The sequence below is a fragment of the Trachinotus anak genome, unplaced genomic scaffold (genome assembly GCF_046630095.1).
Source record: "Trachinotus anak isolate AG129_WGS33_773 ecotype Australia unplaced genomic scaffold, CSIRO_AGI_Tana_v1 ptg000021l, whole genome shotgun sequence".
Taxonomy (NCBI): Eukaryota; Metazoa; Chordata; class Actinopteri; order Carangiformes; family Carangidae; genus Trachinotus; species Trachinotus anak.
Genome location: NW_027273872.1, coordinates 4,447,424 through 4,466,118, shown reverse-complemented (window position 1 = coordinate 4,466,118; position 18,695 = coordinate 4,447,424). Strand labels below are relative to the sequence as shown.

Sequence of the window (18,695 nt, the reverse complement as noted above, 5' to 3'; positions counted from 1 at the left end):
TATGAGAATTCACTAGATATCACTGGCTTTGTTCATGCCCCGGCATCTATGAGAGAGCTTTGCCACCAAAACAGTATCAACAAGCTGTGGAGTGGGAGATGGGATAGAATACAACTGAGAACAAAGTGAAATTAGACACAATTGAAATCATTTGCTTAATAAGGGAAAAGGTGGATTTAAAGTGGTATTAAGTGGTTTTAAAATAACATGCTCATTTTGTCTCTGCTTTTGGATGATTAAATCAAGACATTTTTGTGACGAGCAGCAGGTTAACACTGTGGTCTCTTAACAGGAATGTATTTTAAGTGGTGAGAGAGTGAGAAGAATCAGCATTGAGCTATTTTAGTTGTTAAACATTAGGGTGCAGACAAACTAAGCTGTGCAAATCCCAAGCCTAAGGTACCACAGGAACAAAGTGTGGATAAACAGCTCACATGCCAGGCTATAATTCATGGCAGCTTAGTGATAAAAGATGTCATCACTTTTCAGTGGTGGAAAAATCCTTTACTTAAGTAAAAGTACCAATAAATGTATGTAAAAATACATAAAAGTACATAAGTATTGGCAGCAAAATGTACTTTAAAGTATCAAAACTGAGTGTCCCACGGAAAAACGCCCTATGACTGGTATATTTCTGTGAGACATATATTGACATTGTTGATGCTAATGTGTGAATATATCTAAGTGGTCATGAGATGATTATTCTGGGGAGAAAGGTGAAAAAACAAAGTTATAATATTTGTTTTGCAAAGAAGAATAATTTTGGGGTAATTTTTCTTCTTTGCACCCCAAACAATTTTCTAAATGAAACAACCTAGTCTCCTCAAAATCAACATTTTCATACAACTAAACTGTAAACTGAATCAGCAAATATGTTTTGTAGGAAATCAAATATTCAATATTAAAACTGAATTACATCATCTATCAACATAATCAGGATATGTTGTTTATTTATGTATTTAGGAAGTCACAAACACATTGACACTGAAGGAATCAGTGCAATTAATATTATGTTAAACATGATAAGGGGCCCCAGACAAGCCAAAAAGGTTTGGAAGCACTGATTTGAAGTATTGGGTGCAGACACTTAGTTACTTTTCACCACTGTCACTAATGAACATTCAGTTCCCCTGTGAGAAAATGCAGACTTGTATTGATGCTTGTGAAGTGTAAAACACGAGACAGAGTATTTTGCACAAGTTCTTATATTCAAATTTTCTTTTGTCATTTCAGTGAATAACTTCCTCCTCTAAGGACAACTTTGAATTTCATCAACCCTATCTACATAATAGTCTTGTATTAATTTGAATTGGAATTTGAAGGGCGATCATAAAATAACTACAGGAGAATAATGGCAGCTGTAAAAGAGGATAATGACGTCTGATAAATGCAGCAGATAGACAGAAATTCATCTCCTGGGCTTTTTTTTTTAAACACTACAGTTAAAACTAAAAAGAAAGATGTGCTCTGCCAACTCCAGGAGGTTATAGTTATTTAGTTTTGTGCAATTAATAAAAGAAAACCATCCAATCTCTTTCATGTGAAATAAGATGAGGAATAAAAACTGAATATATCCATCAAAGCCCTATCTGGAAACTCTGGGAAGTTTTCTGACTTGTAAATTCACACTGTAATAGCCTGCAGCTCATTATCATAAAAAAAAAAAAACAGCTGTCACAAATACCTGCATCCTTCAAATGGTGTCAAAAGAGTCAGTCCCTGCAGAGCATGAGAAACTTTTCATCATTATGGAGTGGATCATTATAAAGTGCAAAAACAAATAAACATTGAGGAAATAAATATATAATTATTCCTATGATCCAGAGTGTAGCAGCATGCATCTACCTATCCTTTATAACAGAACTAAACACATACTTTTTTTAAATTACAGTATTGCATTATACAAAGAGGTGTGTCTTGATGATACACCTCTGTAACACAGGGAGGATTTATTGCAGGACAATTACACTGATTTAGGATTAGCTAGCTGTGTGTAATGTGAGAATCTGAGAATTGTTGCTGTGTCATTGGTGACAAACAACTTCTCCAAGTGGTTGATGACCATTTTTGTCTTTGTCTTTGTCCTCATTCTGCAGGTCTCTCTGCCTCTGCAGCGGGATCCAGATATACCACTACTGATCATTACTATTAACCACTGTTATCTGTCAATATTATTGATAACACCATTACCTATACAGCTGTTCCTGGTCTCTCTCCCTCTCTTTTCTCCTCTCTCCTCCCTCCACCCCCTCTTTCTCCTCCTTAACCCAACCGGTCGAGGCAGACGGCCGCCTACCCCGAGCCCGGTTCTGTTGGAGGTTTCTTCCTGTTATAATGCAGTTTTTCCTCCCCCCTGTCGCCAAGCGCTTGCTCCTTGTGGGAACTGTTGGCTTTTTCTCTATAACAAAGTAAGGTCTCAACCTTACCCTGTAAAGTGCCTCGAGATAATGTATATTATGATACACAAATAAAATTGAATTGAATTGAATTAATAAACTGCCATTTAAGTGTAAATCTTTTTTTCACCTACTTGCATATACATAGGTCTTATGTGTGGTTTTTATCTTTCACTTAACTACATATGTGTAGCCTATGTGTATGTGTATATATATATGTTATTTTTTTCACATAATTGCTTGTACATTAAAATCTTATGCTTGTTTTTAAATCAAACATGCTTGACCAGTAAACCTGATTCTGACTGTTATCATATTGAGGAAATGCTTGATGCCGAATACTTTTACCCCCTCAGGCCTCCGTCAGTGCAGCAGAACGACAGCAGCCCAAACGTTTGGCCCATAGGGGGCCGACGGAAAAACGTCAACAAAAAGCACGTGTCGGCCTCCCGCTTGCCGTACTTGGCTCCGCCATTGTTTGACAGGTCTCGTTGCTAACCAGAGGCTTTCCTGGTTACCCACTCTGCGGGAACAGAAACTGTCCTCCAAGTTTCTCATGGATTTCTAGGAGGCTTTTCAGCGGCACACGGACCGTGGAGGAGGACAGACGCTGTAGCCGGGTACTTTAATACTTCCTCCTTTTCCTCCTCTTTCACTTTGCCCCCCCCCCCCCTGCTAACTTCAGTCGTTAGCTTTAGCTTTTTAACAGTGTCGCTGCAGCGGGAAGTTTTCGATAAGGCGCAATAAGGTAAAAGTATCACATATTTATCCGCATACAAGGCGCTTAGTTTAGAGACATCCAAAGCGTTATGTTGTCAGAAGTCCCTCTGTCTCTCTGCTTCACACGGGATGTTAAGTTCCCGGACGGAATAACTGCTGATTTGACATTAATCACACCGAGCAGTGTCTGCAGTGACAGCTTTCCTGCTGAGGTAATTGTTGTTGTAATTGTTTGTTTTATCTTCATGCATGAGTCAGTTGTAGTGCTGGTTAGTCCTGAACCTGGGGGGGTTCAGTGCAGGTGAGTGAAGGCTAGAAGAGGAGCAAGCAGTAGCCCTCCAGCAGGCAAAAGTATTACCTGTCAATGAGAGCAGCCTTCAGGATGTTGTTTTGATTATACCAATCATAGCTAAATTTGACAGAACCTTATTTTGGAGGTTGGAAGACTTTCCAATTAAATTGAGGTTATTCGTGCTTGGCTGTAGCAATAAATAAATAGTTGAATATGTAAAGTATCATCATTGCTGTGGCAACTTTAATCAACTAATGGAGAAGATGACTGAATTGCTGATTAAACGATTCATCTGACATAATAATAGTAATAATAATAATTATTATAATAATGATAATAATATCTGATAAGTAACAATCAAATTGCTTTCTGATAAGTAGGTGAAATAGCTAATCTTTGTTTTGTATCAGCTAATAAATATAGCACAGATAAAATTGATTGCAGCCATAGCTATCAAAATTTAAGTCTGGGACAGTTTGGAGTTCAGTATTTCAGGGTAGAGACCAATTTCCATTATGTTTCAGCTCATGTTGTTTTCTCTTTATCATGTGTAGGATGAGGTTCAGAAGTTTTCCTTCTTCTTGGGCCTAATTTTTTTGAGGACTGCAGGACTAAGATGTAATAAGGCTGTCAATGCCCATTGCAGCTTTAATCTGGGCCAAATATTTAAAGGTTTAAATGTTTACTGACATATTGTCACAGAGCTGAGACTTTCCTGGATCTGTAGAGGACACCTTAGGGTCATCTGTGGAAATACAGTCAGCAGGTAGAGGGGGGATGTCATGGCCAAGAAATGGTCCCGATGTGGACACCCAGTGGACCGTCATTCCTGTGGGTTGAGGGAGAGTAGAGTGGATTTGCTATGTGGGCCATGTTGTCTTCATGACAAAAGTATAGTTGTATTGCACCATTTTAGCAATGCACTTAGTTACCAACATGTTACCTCTGTAGTAAATGAATTAATACTCACGGGACATGTTGGAACTAATGAATATTTTCATTATAGAGTAATGTGTAATATATTTTTTAAAAATATAGTTTAGTCTACAGAATTTTAAAATGGTTTAAAACATGTTCCTAGAGTCCAAGGTAATGTCTTTAAATTGCTTGTTTTGTTCATCCAACAGACCAAAACCCGAAGATATTCAGTTAACAACGATACAAAACAAAACAAAAGCAGCAAACTCTCCCATTTGAGAAGCTGGAACCAGAGAATATTTGGCAATTTTTCTTGATAAATGCCCAATTTATTTTCCTTTACTTTCTTTTGTTGTTTTTCTCTGCACTGTAATAGATTTTGGAGCATCACTGTTGTGTTTAAAGTGCCAAATGAATAAAGATGATTCGAACAATTAATTGAATGCTTAATTAAATTATTAATTGATGATCAAGTTGATAAACTAATTCATAAGTCAACTAATGTTTTGGCACTGGGGTTAGGTAGTAAATCATTGTGCTGTGCTGCTGAAAATGTGAAACACAGGTTTACTCTGGTGCAGTAAGACAGTTTTATGAGCTCCGTGTGAGTGATATGAAAATAATAAGAATCACCATTGTGGTATCTAAATGTTCAGAAAACCAGCCTTTGATGAGGGCATCAAAGTGGAGAGCTCACCTCTAAAAATATGAAGGATCATTACGGGAAAAAACGCCTCTGCAAATACATTAATTTCCCGAAAGGCTCATGATGAGGTGCATTTCTTTGGAGAGATTTGAAGGATTACTGAGTCATTAATGGTAACCTAATGCTAGCGATATATGGGGTGTCATACAGGTCTGAAAATCTCAGTTCAATAATGAGCTAAAGCATGTCTTCATGGGTATAATCCTGAATCTTGACTCCACCTTTTGCTAAGAGAGGCTCTGCTGATAGCAAAGGTTAATCCTCCTATTGATTAAAAATGGAGGAAGCCATTTGTTCGGGCCCACTGTGAGTCCATGTTGTCAGAAATACAACCAGAATCTGGGCAGGAGAGATGACGCTGGAGGTGCTTTAAACATTCAAGCAAACCAGTCAATTCAAGTAAAGCAACTGTATAGGTATTTGTGTCTGCTGAAGATCTGTGGTGGGCCAATATACATGGTGTTTAATTTTGTACTTTATGCATTTCCTGTTATGCTGTGTAGCTTGACTGAGAGAAAGGAGGTGATTCATGATATGATTTGTCAGTGGATGTACATGTATAACTAGCTAATTTTGTCAACACCAATCATCGATATAATCATCGATTTAATCAGAAGACCGTGAGCAGTGAGGTAGAATGCTTAGTTGAACAGAAAATTAATTGACAACAGTTCTAATCATTGATGAATCTTTTAAGTAATTTAAATTCAAGCAAAATTACTAAACATTGGCTGTAGGGATGCAGCGAAAGATTATTGTCATTATTTATTAATCTTTTCATGCTCAATTGTTTAGACTGTGAAGAAGCAATATATATCGCGGCATTCACAACTTCTCAGAGGCCACAGCGACGTTTCCACTTTAGCTGATTTTAAACAGAGATCCTGCTATATTGCCATGAAAAAGACCCCTCATTATAAAGGCCCTGCTTGTTTACATTGAACCAAACAACACCGACGTCATGCCGACTGTGTGAGATTTTATTTTGCTTTTTTTGTTTTTAGACAGCATGCTGGTGGCCCCAGGATTCAGAGGCGTGACGTGTTCCACAACAGTGTCTGTTGGCGCTTCCTTTTATACACACAGCTCCGTGACTACCTCTGCTGCCGGCTTAAAGGCGGAACAACAATTCCCTCCCATTCCACGTTCGTACCTTTTATACATACTGGATGCAAAACGCATAAAGACGTAAAGACGTAACATTAAGGCCTTGAACAGGCTGTATAAAAAGGGCTTTTACTTGTTTTGTCCATCTAAAACTTAACTTGTTGTTATATATTATTGGAAAAAAAAAAGTAACTTTGGAGAAGCCTTTTTTCAAGCTATTTAACAACAAAAACATGATGGGCATTTTCACTGACAGTTTTTTGCCTAAATAATGAATAAATGATTATTCAGAAAAACAATCAGCAGAATGATTGATAACAAAGTTGCAGCCCACTCTCACATTGTGTGTCAGTTATCGTAGTTTTTCATTGCCTTATAAATATGAAGCAAAAACCTATGAACACAGATTAAATTGATTACAACCTCTGCTTACAAAATGATGTTTAATTCTTTCTGGAGTTCAGTATTTCCAGGGAGAGTCTCATTTTCATTATATTTCAGCCCTTCTTGTGTTCTTTTTATCACGTGAAGGATTTGGTTTAGAAGTTTTCCTGCCTCCTTCTACTTGGGCCTGATTTATTTAAGCAGTGTTGAGGGCTGCAGGACCAAGATGTAATGGGGTGTCAATATTCGTCATGTCAGCAGGTTGTGCTTCATTAATCTGTCTGATTGATCCAGCATCCATGTGGTTCCATGACCTTGCTTTGCACAAATAAGAACTGCACCCATGCCAGTGATACCTGATCTACTGCCCTGTTGATGGATTCGTGCTTGACTTATTGAAGGCACAGGACAGAGACAAATGTGGACACCAAAGCTGTGAGTGCAGAGGGGATTCTTCATGTGTAACAGAGTAGGAGGCCTGTTGTTACATTTTGTGATGTCATGGAGTCAGGATTGTGGCAGCGGGATGAACTCATTGCGCTCTGTTGCATTGTGTCTGATCGGCTGGGAAAATTAGTGTTAAAGGAGACATTAGAGATAAATACAATGAGAGTTTAATTGTTTTAATGGATATGTTGAACTTATTTGGTGATTAACAGCTGCAGCTACAATCAGTGAGGATAGAAGCACAATAAAGCCTGCCTTCTGTGTTCGCTTTGTCCGTCCATCCATCCGTCTGACCGTCTGTCCCATTCTCATGAATGCAACATCTCAAAGGTCACTGTTACCTCAAAAAACATGTTTTTGAGTTCGACTCAAGAATTCATAATTGTAACGAAATGCACTTAATACCTTTAGTTACATTCCTTCAAAGGCTTCACTACATATATGAGCCTGGATAGACTTGGATGTAAACTACAACTTGACTGGTTGGCAGAGGCATCCAACCGCGAGGCAGTAATTCTAGTTATTAGCTGAAGTTTCTGTGAGTGGTGGGCAGTCCCTCTGCTCTCAGAGCCCACATATAAAGTGTGTGTTGTGTCATGTCATGTCATGTCATGCACGTAACCCAGTCCTACAGTGCAATTTGATTAAATGTACAATTCTGCTATGCAGCATAAAATGTCTTGTATTGCACTGGTCAGTCATCAACTCAGCAGACATGTTGCGAGAGCATCACAGCTCAAGAGGGCTGCTTTTGTAAGAACTGTATTTGAACTTCAGTATTTTGTTCATGGTGAAGAGGAAGAGAGGCTGTCAAAATCTTTTCCAACCCTTCCTGCTACAGCGGTCCCAGATGAACACGCCGCTTTTCACAGACACTATGAAGAACACTGTTGGAACCGTTAATAGAAAGCTGTAGTGCAAGTTATACATACCTAATGCAAAGCCAGGTACCTGTTGAGCATATATTATCTTAGATACATTGTTTTAAGAACTTTAAGAATTAGTCAGTTAATTGATTAGTTGACTTTGAAAATTAAAATGAATTGGCTATTTTTCTATTTTTCTAATTAGTCATTTTTCAAGCAGGAAAGCCAAATATTCTCCTCTCACAACTTCTGAATTATGAGAATTTGCTGCCTTTCTTTGTCTTATCAGATATATCTGCTTAAAAACAATGATTAGAGCAGGACAACAGCTGATATGTGCCAGCCCATTACTCAGTTGCATTAATTAGGGTGATGATGTCACAGGCCTAAACTGCTCGTTAGATAAAACATCAGCACGTGTGAGCACCAACTGCTCATAACATCAAGTAAACATCTTCAGTTCCTTAGAAGCTTTTAGAGCAGATCTGCTGATGGTAAATGCTTAATTAAGAAGTAGGATGTTCTAGTATTTACTTTGGTTAGTGAGAAGCCCTGAGAGGCAGTTTAGGCCTCTGACATCATCGGCTTAATTGTTGCAGCTGAGTAATGGACCGACACACCTGGTTTTTATTAGCTGTTGTTTCCTGGCAGACGCTTTTAAACTAAGTGAATTACAAGTGAGGGACAACACTAAAGCTTCGGAGCAATTGGAGACCTTCAAGTATGTGTTCAATAAGGCAAAATGCAGATCAGGGAAGTGCAGCAAATGTTTATGGTAAGTGCTAGTTAAAGGTGGTCAAGAGCTTGAAACTGCGGTGATACCTATGTGCACCTCCTTATATCCATACATGTTTTTGAAATACTGACATCTCATCATTAAAATTAATGTAAACACTTGTCAATAATGGCCTGTCACTGACCTGCCAATTAGTTTGTTATGAATTTAAGACTGCCTTTTCTATTTTGTTGCATTCTGCGTAAAATTGCCCCAGCTATATTTTGATTCTGATTTGAAGTTTGTCTGACTAGACTGTCTTACCTGAGGCCGTCTTACTAAACTTAGCTCAGTGGATGGCACCATGTGGAGATCATTCCCATGTTCTGAACCAAATTGTTTTTGTACCACTTGAGGTGAGAAAAGGTGACATTTCTCATTATGAGATGTTTTATTGACCCTTAAGGGAATATGGGAGTTGGATAGAAAGAGGGAGGTGGTGAGAGGGTGCCATTTCAGAGAATCAATAATGTATTTTGGGTCTGTGCATACAGTACCTGCCTACCAGGTACAAAACATCAAAGGTAGGTGAACAGAAAAGTGAATAGTGAGATAACACCTATGAATCAGTGCATGAGAAGTATTCTTTCTCTTACAAAACAACATGTGAAATTTGTTGCAGGAAAAAATTATGAACTGAACTGATATTGACAATAGTGCCATTGTCAAGTTTCAATTTTGATTACACTTCACTGTTTAGTAATTGCTTCTTTAAACTGAGACCTTTCCTAAAAACATGAAACGCATAAACAAAATCATGTCTCGTTTACCTTTACTTACTATGCCCGGGGCTTTTAATTGCATTTAATTAGATTTAATTTAATCCTGTATGGCTGGGTATCGGGTAATACTGAGTTCAACCTGATATTCATATTCTGTATAACAGAACTGCACAGTGAACACTTGGCCTCAATAAGGCTTAAACACTTCAGACATGTTTGATCGCTGAAAATTACAGGAAGAAAAATGTAGAGGTGAAGCTTTCCTTTAACCCATTCCAATAATATTTAATATAGTGTCGGCAGCCCTAGTGTAATGTATCCTTGGAACGAGGAGTGTAGGTTTGTAGCTATTATTGCAGGAAAATATTGATGCAGGTTTCAGCCAGCAATGTGTCAATGATCTGCGAAATGACTGCTTTTTTAACCCAAGGTGGGTTCAGTGTCCGCAGATCCTTTCAGGAGAATCTGTTCTCATGCTGCCAGCTTTGATTCTTAAAATAACAGAAGTGACTGCTAAAGGGTTGATTAAACAGTAGAATAGTTGTTTCCCTTTGTATGGCAGTGAAAGGTAATGTCAGCCAGGCAGAGTTTTATGCTATAATATCACTCCGATATTACTGAAGTGTTTTCAGGTAGAGGTGGGCGTATAATGGTTTCCTCACTGTCACAGGCGTCACGTTCTGCCACAACATGGATTTTGTAATTCTGTCATTACAGCAATAAACACACATGTTTTGGTTTTAGCACGCGCACAAAAGAAATCTATTTTTCACAAGACTTGATGCACTGCGTTCACAGGTTACGCACAGGCAACAGACTTAATGTGGCACTGTGCAGTGCAACGTGACGTGTGCCAGACCATGTCACATGACATTAAAACTTGTGGGAGCAAAGTTGCTGTAGTTTTCTGAGGCAGGCTCTGCAGTTCTGCTCTGGCTGCACCAACTGGAAACCACCTCTGTGATGACAGAACTTTGCCCTAATTGGCTTAAGGCTTCACTGACATGCATGGCTTTTTCTGCATTTTTATTCAATGGTTATCTCTCCCAAAGGGAATGCAATGAATTTGATCTCCTCCTTCTGGTAGCTCATTTGTTACATATGTGTATCTTACACTTTTCATCCCCAGCTGTAAGAATGGTTTAGTTCAGGAGTGTGTAATTGTAAAAGATCTATTTATTTGTAACTGAAATACTGATTGTGTTTGCACTGCTGCATATGTTATACAACTTGAAGCTGTATTTTTCTTGTTAGACACTCGCATTTACTGTTTTTGTATAAATTCAAATGGAATGTGAAGGAAAATTATTTTTCAACTCTGTGAACTTGAAGAACTCAAATTGTGTAATCTTGAGACCAGGATTTTGGCTCCTTGTACTGTGTTCTGGAGAATTTTGTGTAACTTTCTTCATGTGGGTTAAGATGTGAAAGGTTTTGTCAGCCTTTAGTTTCTTCATAGATGTTAATTCTTGTAAGTATAATGTTTGCCTGGTATAGTTGTGGTATGTCTGATCGCAAATGATGTAGCACTTATTTCAGAGGTGAGAAAAAAAAAGGATAATTAAAAACAAGCATTTTTCCCAAATACTCTTAATTCCTCAGATTCAGATTGCTCAGCAACAGTTTACTCACAGCTCAAAACAACAGCATGGCTGTTACTACTAACTCTGAGAATGAATCATATTACATTTGCTAATGAACCTACGATGGGGCAGGCTACTCCCCCCCAAAGACACATGCAGGTCAGACTTACAACTCATTTTCATTCCTTTTCTGAGCCAATAAACACATTTTTTAAATCATTTTTTCTCAGTTAAGATCGGTTCTCTTACGTTACCAGTCGAGTGAAAAGAGGTAGAACCATGTTTTAAGTAGAGTATCCCTTTTAATTTTGTACCGTGATATAATACCGTCCCTGTAAAAAGCAAACTAAAAAAATAGTATTATATAACTTTTAGCTCATCTTGCCCACCCCCACTGTCAGGACCTTTTCTTATTTACAACTTTATTTACTTTATGCATGGGTAGACAAGAGGGCAAAGTTGATGTGCAGATGGAAACATGTAGTTGCAATAGTAACTTAATTATAGTCACCTCCCCACCTCCCCTTCTGTCACGCTTCACTCCAATGGCTGTTAAAAATAAATGCATTTCACAAGTTTAAACATCTCCTACTTATTCGGTATAAAAATAAACTGCCTTAAATGACAGTATGGGAGCATATGCTGTACACTTCCCAGGAGGCTTAAAAAAATAGAACAGTGGACTTGCTCCGTACTCCATGTGCCACATGGGATATGCTCCAGGGTCTATGTATGTAACATAGAAGATGAATGAAAATTCCACAGTGACCTTGCTGTGTATAACCATGATAAACAGAAGTGAAATGCATTGGTTTTACTTTGAGGGCATAGTCCAGCGCCTGATAAGAGGTTCCATTTAGTCCTAAACACTGACCTGCTATACACAACCTTTCTTCTCCTCAGACAGACTGAATAACTGTTGAAATTGGTCTAACCACCTCACTACAATATCCTTTATCACTATTTGTGGTCAGTCATTTAGGCTGTGTGGCTTTCAGCTTTAGAGTAAATCTCAGTAGACATTGATCTTGATCATGTGAAGCCTTCAAAAGGTGTGAAGTAAATTAATTTCATACTCCAGCAAGTCTGGAAAATGCAGTGACATTGACAAGTAGAGGGGGGTGCACTTTCATGTTAATTCAGCGCAGGAAATGGTGCTGTGTGTTTATCACACCCAAACATGATAAGATTTCAAATGGGCATGACAAATTCATGAGCTGAAAAACAGTGTGAGCTATACTTTACTCTTTGTTTTACACTGATTACCGGAGGATGACTTGAGGGGTAAAAGTCTTTTGGGCTGAACAATCACAGTCACAAATGCCATATTTTTTTATAGAGGTGAAAGCCACACATTTAATCAGGCACTACTGATGATGGGTTATAATTTCAGTGATTGAACTAGATCTTCAGTTGTAGTGATGAGCAGTGAGGACTGTGATTATAGCAAAATGTGGTCACAACATCGTTGCATACTCTATCCTGGGCTGTCGTGTCCTGTCTGAAAGACATCTACATATTTCGAACTAACGGGAACTGGAATTAGAATTTGCTGTTGATTGTGTCCCATGTTTCTTTGGGTTTTTCAAGTTGCCGTCTGTCTGTGTTACGTTTCTGGTTTTATGTGAGCATGCTTTGTAGGATCTACGGAGAGTAACGTATGAAACAAACCTATTTATTTATTTACCCATTTCTACATCCAGTAGAAATTCTGCAACTGGCAGCCAAATATATTCCACACACTAGATGTGTTTATGTGATTAACCTATCAAATACTAGAGCTTCGAATGACTCTACAAGTGAAACACAATCTTACCCTGGTAGATTTTGTGAAGATATGCTTGGCTCTGCTGTGTCTGGCCCAAATACATGGGCCAGACATGGCCATCAAATGCTATGAAAGATAGCAGCTGATTAGCTGCCAAGATATTTGAAATGACTCCAGCTCTAAAGCCAGGATATAATTCTGACAGAGCTGTGTGTCTTAAGCAGCCAGACATCTGGATTAATGTGTGAAAGGATTTCACTGGTTTTACTCCCTCAGAGCAAATGCTGGAAGAATCAGAGATATATAGACTGAACCAACGTAGGAACCAGTGTCCCATGAATATGTTTATTTGCCTACTGAATGAAAACAACCAGCTTTTTATAATGTTATATATTTATTAGAAGGTATAATACTGAAACTTAAATACACAATTCTCTTCTAGGTTAATGTTTGATATATAATTTTGACACCACCGATTTTATAAGTTTCCATAAATGCATTGGGTGGGGGGTGGGGGTGACTGTAATACATTAGATTTGTGAGGAGCTGTTGGAAAGTGTGTAATCGTCTATCAATAACTGTAATTTGGGATTTCATTTAGCTGCTTTGCCAGCATTCTGTACATGGAGGCTGGGCATTGTTGGCTCTCATTTCAGGCACTGACGGGTTCTTTTTAAAGAAATGTCCATCTTTTCTTTCACTGGCATTGGCACATAAAATCCCTTTTCTTAAATCCTGAAACTGTTTTACTCCGGCCACCAGACTTTTTCTCTGTCATAGCAGACTTTTGTTTATGTGCTGGTTTGCTGTGTATTACCTTGAGCCAAAACTGTTTCAGTGATACTACGGAAATGCATTCTCCAGCATTTTAAAAATGCTGTAAATTACAGATAATTACTGCTTTAATATGCAGTATGTGTATTATATATAATCTACAGTGTATTTATGCAGGATGCAGTAGCTAATGCTAATTGGCAAACAAAGTAGTATAATATTACTGTAGTGTCCATAAAGGAGATTAAGTCACCAGCGGGGGAGAACCAGGGAGGGGCGTTAAGGACTGTGCAGAGTCTGGGTTGTGTTGATGAAAGGACACCATTCTTGAGCTGAATTTAAGAAATATACATTTGGTAAATACTGTAATTAAAAATGTGCTTCATGTGTTGAGAGACAGCAGATGTGTGTGGTGTTCTCCCTCGCTCTCTTACTCAAAATTCATTCTAATATACACATTCTTCTGTCCGAGCCATTGCCTTGGTTTACCTGGGAGACGACTGACAGCTGTTGGAATGAGAATGAGGAGTGACACAGACAATTAAAGGGCTGAATTCAACCTGGCCTGAGCTTCTGATCAATGCAAAATCTATTTAGGGCAGGCAGGCTAGAAACCAGCACTGTTTTTCCAGACTAATAAAGATGGCACTGAGAGCAGCTCCTGGGCTTGACTGCCAATACTTTTAACACCCCCATCGATCCTCATTACTGTTAATGGTTTCTTTGCTAGTGTGAGCCGGATGTTGAAGCAGCTGTGGGTGGGCATGGGTGTAGTTGGAGATTTGGCTAGGGGCAGAGTCATCATATTGTGACCCTGGTTAGTAGAATGGCAGAGACAGAGCCAAGTTTTCAGTGTGTTGACCAATTCCTGTAATACAGTGTGTAAAATTAATCATAATGCTGATCATTAGCACCTTTTAAACTTCACAGGAAGCAGTGAAATTTGAAATCACAAGGTGAATTGTGCAATTATCTTCATCAGACTCGCCCGTGACCTCTGACTGCCACCAATATCTCCAATTTGTTCAGCAGTTCAAATAGTATTCTGCTCATTGATGGGTGTTTCAGCCAGTTGAAACAGTCAGAAACAGTCATAAGTCTAACCGATGTTGGGATGTGACTAATGATGAAGCATTCTGTGGCTCCAGAGAAAGCTGTGGTTCAGGCCGAAGACTACAAGTTTGAACGTTTTCAATTTCAGGGGGTGTGGAGTCAGAAAGAAGAGATCTTACCAGATCTCTGTGGCCTGCTCTTCATCTTTGCTTGAGGCTAGTGGTGTGAGAGCACATGAAACTCTTCAAGCATTACACACCTGAATCTCAGATTGAGCTGTCTGCAGTTGAGTTGCATTGTGGGCGATAGGCGTCAGGTTCTGACAAGGCAGAAGAAAGTGTGGAATAAAGAGACAGTGTGTCTGGTTCTGCTGTATTGTTTTTGATCCCTTTTCTCAGTAGTCTTTCATGAATCTGACAGTGGTATAGTCTCTCTTTAAATTCATTTCTTTGATCAACATTTGAAATAAATAAGTAAATTAACTGTAACAACCACACTACAGTTGATTGGTTTGGGAAAAACTAATCAAGAATTTACATAAGCAAGATGTCAGGCCTTAATGTAGGGTAATGAACTAAATGGCAATTCGATCTGATTGTCAGGTTACATCTATATAACAATCTCAATATCACCTAGTCATCCCTTCAATGTTTTCCTACTGAATTTCTCATTTCTACAGTTCAACTCCATTTGCACGAAGGTGTCCCTTTATCAGCACAACATTCATTTTAAACACCTCTAAACTGTCGCTCTTTGGAGATGCAGCCGTTGTGACAGGGTCCCAAGGGTGAAGATGAAAAACATATTGCACTTTTGCGTTTTTAGCTCCCTGAAACTTTCCACTTCCTGCCGGGTCTATAGCAGTTTCTGATGCCGTTGTACTGCATTCACACTGCAGTGAATAGCTCAACTTATTTTAGTGGTCTATACAGTTACTGTATGTTTATATTCATTCTTTGGCTCTAATTAGTGAGCAGCTCCGATAGAAATGTCTCCTTAGGGGTCTTTGATTTTTATTTTGCTTATTGTAGGACAATAGTCTGCTGCGGTTGGCTGCCTTAAAGTTTTCCTTCCTCACTCAAATGTTCCAAGGCTGCAGCAACATTGTCTGCTCATCATTTGAATGTTCAGTGCTGCATTGGAGGCCTTCATACTGACAATAGCTCCATGGAAAAAAACAATGCAAAGTATTGTGTAAGTGTGGGCATTTTGCCACAGGGTGCAGGTATAGAAGATGAAATACAAACAAACAAGCCCAAGATGAAGGTTTAAAATGCCTAGACAGCGGTTTATGCCCTTGTGTTCCTCTGAGGTCTGATTGTATACAGCTCTGGGAAGTTAATCACAGCAGCAATAAGTTTCTCCTCTATCTCAGTGCTGCCCAGGTAGGCAGCAAATTAGTACAATTCTACAAGGTCTACACTGCAATGTAATCTATCTGAAATGTGTGCTTGTGAGAATGTCCTTGGCCAGACAGTATTTTGCTGAACAGCCTAACATTGTAGTTCGGGACAGAAAGAACTAGAACCAAGTGCTTTGCCGGCTCTCCCCACTGAGCTAAAGCAGAGGTGTCATTGAAATGAAGACACTTGAGCTTTTGCAGCGTTGCTATTGTCAGTGTGAGAGCTACCTTAGGCTTTGGCATCGAACACTACAATAAGTACAGTCATAAAAATCAACTTTATGGTGACTGCTTTTGTCCCAAAGCTCTAAATGTGAAAATCCCAGAACTATGAAAGTAGAGGCATTTTTTTCAGTATGGGCTTCATTTTGTTCTGTTGTGTTTTGCAGGCTCAGAGATGAAGCCAAGCCACTGCAACATCTTCTTTGCCAGAGTGAAGTGGCCTGGCGCTTGATACAGGCTGTTCTATGACTGCAACATCACAGGTACGATTTCCATGGCAGGCAAGATCCACACTTAAAGTTGAATGAGACAGTGAACTACCTCTGCCTCATGTGGTGTATTTTCCCTTCAAGCCCTTAGTTTTATTAGTATGTCCCTCAAGAGATGTCCCCATTATTAATGAAATGTTTAAGAGAAATGTAACAATTTAGCATTGAACAACCTTGCATTTTCAATGTTTCCCTCTCATCTTGTTTTTCTCAAATTTTGACGATTTTCAATAATTGCTTTCAAATTTAACACCTCTAAAGCACAGTCTTAATTAACCTTAGAGCTCGAGCAGGAAACCAGTGGTGGAGAAAGAAGAAAAACTAAATCCTGCATGGGTTGAATAATCACTTCAAATTATTTCGGTTTCTTTCACATTTTTGTTGCTTGCTCTTATTATCTGTCAAAAGTGGGCAGGTATGTTTTGTCAAAGGTTTGAAGCAGTTCGTTGTGAGATGAAATGTCCAGTGTGAGAGAGTTGTACAAAGGGGGTAAAACAACACTTTAAGTGTTTTGCTTGCAGGATATCTGCTGTTCTTTGTTGTCCCAGAGACTCAGGTGCTGCTTGCCTCTCAGTCTATTAATATTTGAATCTGCCTTCACATTCAGCAGCAGATAACAACAGCAGGATCTTCTCTAATTGTCTGTTGCACAAGAACTACTAACTACTGGAGATGTGGGCTGCATGTCAAATAGTTTTCTTCAACCAGATTCTGGGCCTGCATTTGGGAACATGCACAAATTAGAGCCCTGCTCATTTGAATATACTGCAGTGTATTTTTCTGTCCGTGGCTTAATTATCTAACCTCTATTTTAATTTAGAAATTGAAGGCATATCGCCATAATATCTCTTACAATTATAACCTAATTTTTAAAAATGCATGATCAGGATGGCAATACTGAGCAGACAGACTCAGACTTGGCATTTAAATGACCATTTCAATTACTATGCAATACTGTTTTCTTGTGTCGTCCTATTTGCAATTTTAAAATGCAGCATGACTTCCTCTGAACCATTTGAGTCCGTGTGATGTGGATTCCAGTTGTGGCACAAGCAGTGGTGTCCATATGGATTGTATTTGCACATTAACTACATAGACTACACTACAATGGCTGCAGTTAAAAGTTTGATGGGGTTTCATATTTGAAAGTTTTGGCTGGATCTTCTGCTTCCTGTGTTATAATCTACACCGTTTTCCTGTATTCAGCTCCGAGCTTCATGTCTCATTTTTGTCTCTGTGTCTGACCGTGATCTGCCGAACCAACCAGTGAACATCTTGGCAGCATTGCACAGTTAATGACCGTGCAACGAATGCCAATTCTCAACTCCTGTTCTCGTCCAAAACACACAATCAAGCTCAATTGCAGAGGAACTAGAGTCAACAATGTTTGTTGCTACCTGTTTCAAGCAGGACTCATTAATATGAGTTGTTACGCTCATTCATAATCGTGCCAAGTGGGAACTTGACAATATTAAGCACTAAAATGAGGTGCAACAATTGTACTTTACGATAGTGTGAATGGTGTCTTGACAGTTTATAGCGTGTTGTAATTATAGAATGTGTGTTTGCATGCAAATGAATTTACTGTTCTCCATAATTGCAACAAGTATTGCATGATATAGCTCTTAACATGGTCAGTCAAAGCCCTTGATTTTTGTTCCTACACAAAGTAAAAAAACAGACCAAACAGTAGAATAAGCTCCTGTCCCTCTGTCTGTTGCTCCGTGGGTCAGTTGTGCCTTCAGTGTCTCCAGAGACAAAAGATTTTATTTATGTTTCTGTGCCTTCTGTAGCTCACCCTGCCTGCACCACAACTTCAGGCTGATTGTTGTTGCCTTATATAAAGAAACTGGGATCCTGAACTCCAGTATTAGCTGGTTTCTGATTAAGTCCTCATTCTAATTTTACACATACTAGATTTCCGTTTGATACTCGGTGGACAGTATCGTGTCCTAGTTTAATGCCCAACATGGCAGCAAATGGGTCAAATCTCCCATTTTTAACTGGGCACAGAAGAATGTCCATCACCGTGGCTTTTGGAAAAAACATTTCAAGGTGAAAGATTGGATTAGAGCAGAGACATTCTTTATGCTGCCAGTTGAGACTTCTGCATCACAGTAAGAATCCTTTTGTCACTGCGAGAAATTTTTGAATTTCTGGTCATCCTGTGTCTATAAACACCCTCCAGAGCCAGCTGTAAGATGTGATAAGAGGGTTTTCTGTTCTCTTTCATCTAAATCATATTCAAAATACTGATGCCATTGTCTTATATTTTTGCTGAGAGCAGCTTG

At 38.9% G+C, this 18,695-nt stretch overlaps 1 protein-coding gene across 4 annotated transcripts in view; it reads left to right on the top strand.

Annotated features, from left to right (window-relative positions):
* The first annotated feature begins 2,845 nt into the window (after positions 1-2,845).
* The window catches only part of enox2 (ecto-NOX disulfide-thiol exchanger 2), a 174,999-nt gene continuing 159,149 nt past the window's right edge, over positions 2,846-18,695 (top strand). The window contains exons 1-3 of one of the 4 annotated variants that reach the window (XM_071458668.1): positions 2,846-3,016; positions 6,037-6,177; positions 16,303-16,398. The gene's annotated coding sequence lies outside the window, so the exon portion shown is untranslated. The other 3 variants (XM_071458667.1, XM_071458670.1, XM_071458669.1) reach the window with 3 other exon arrangements.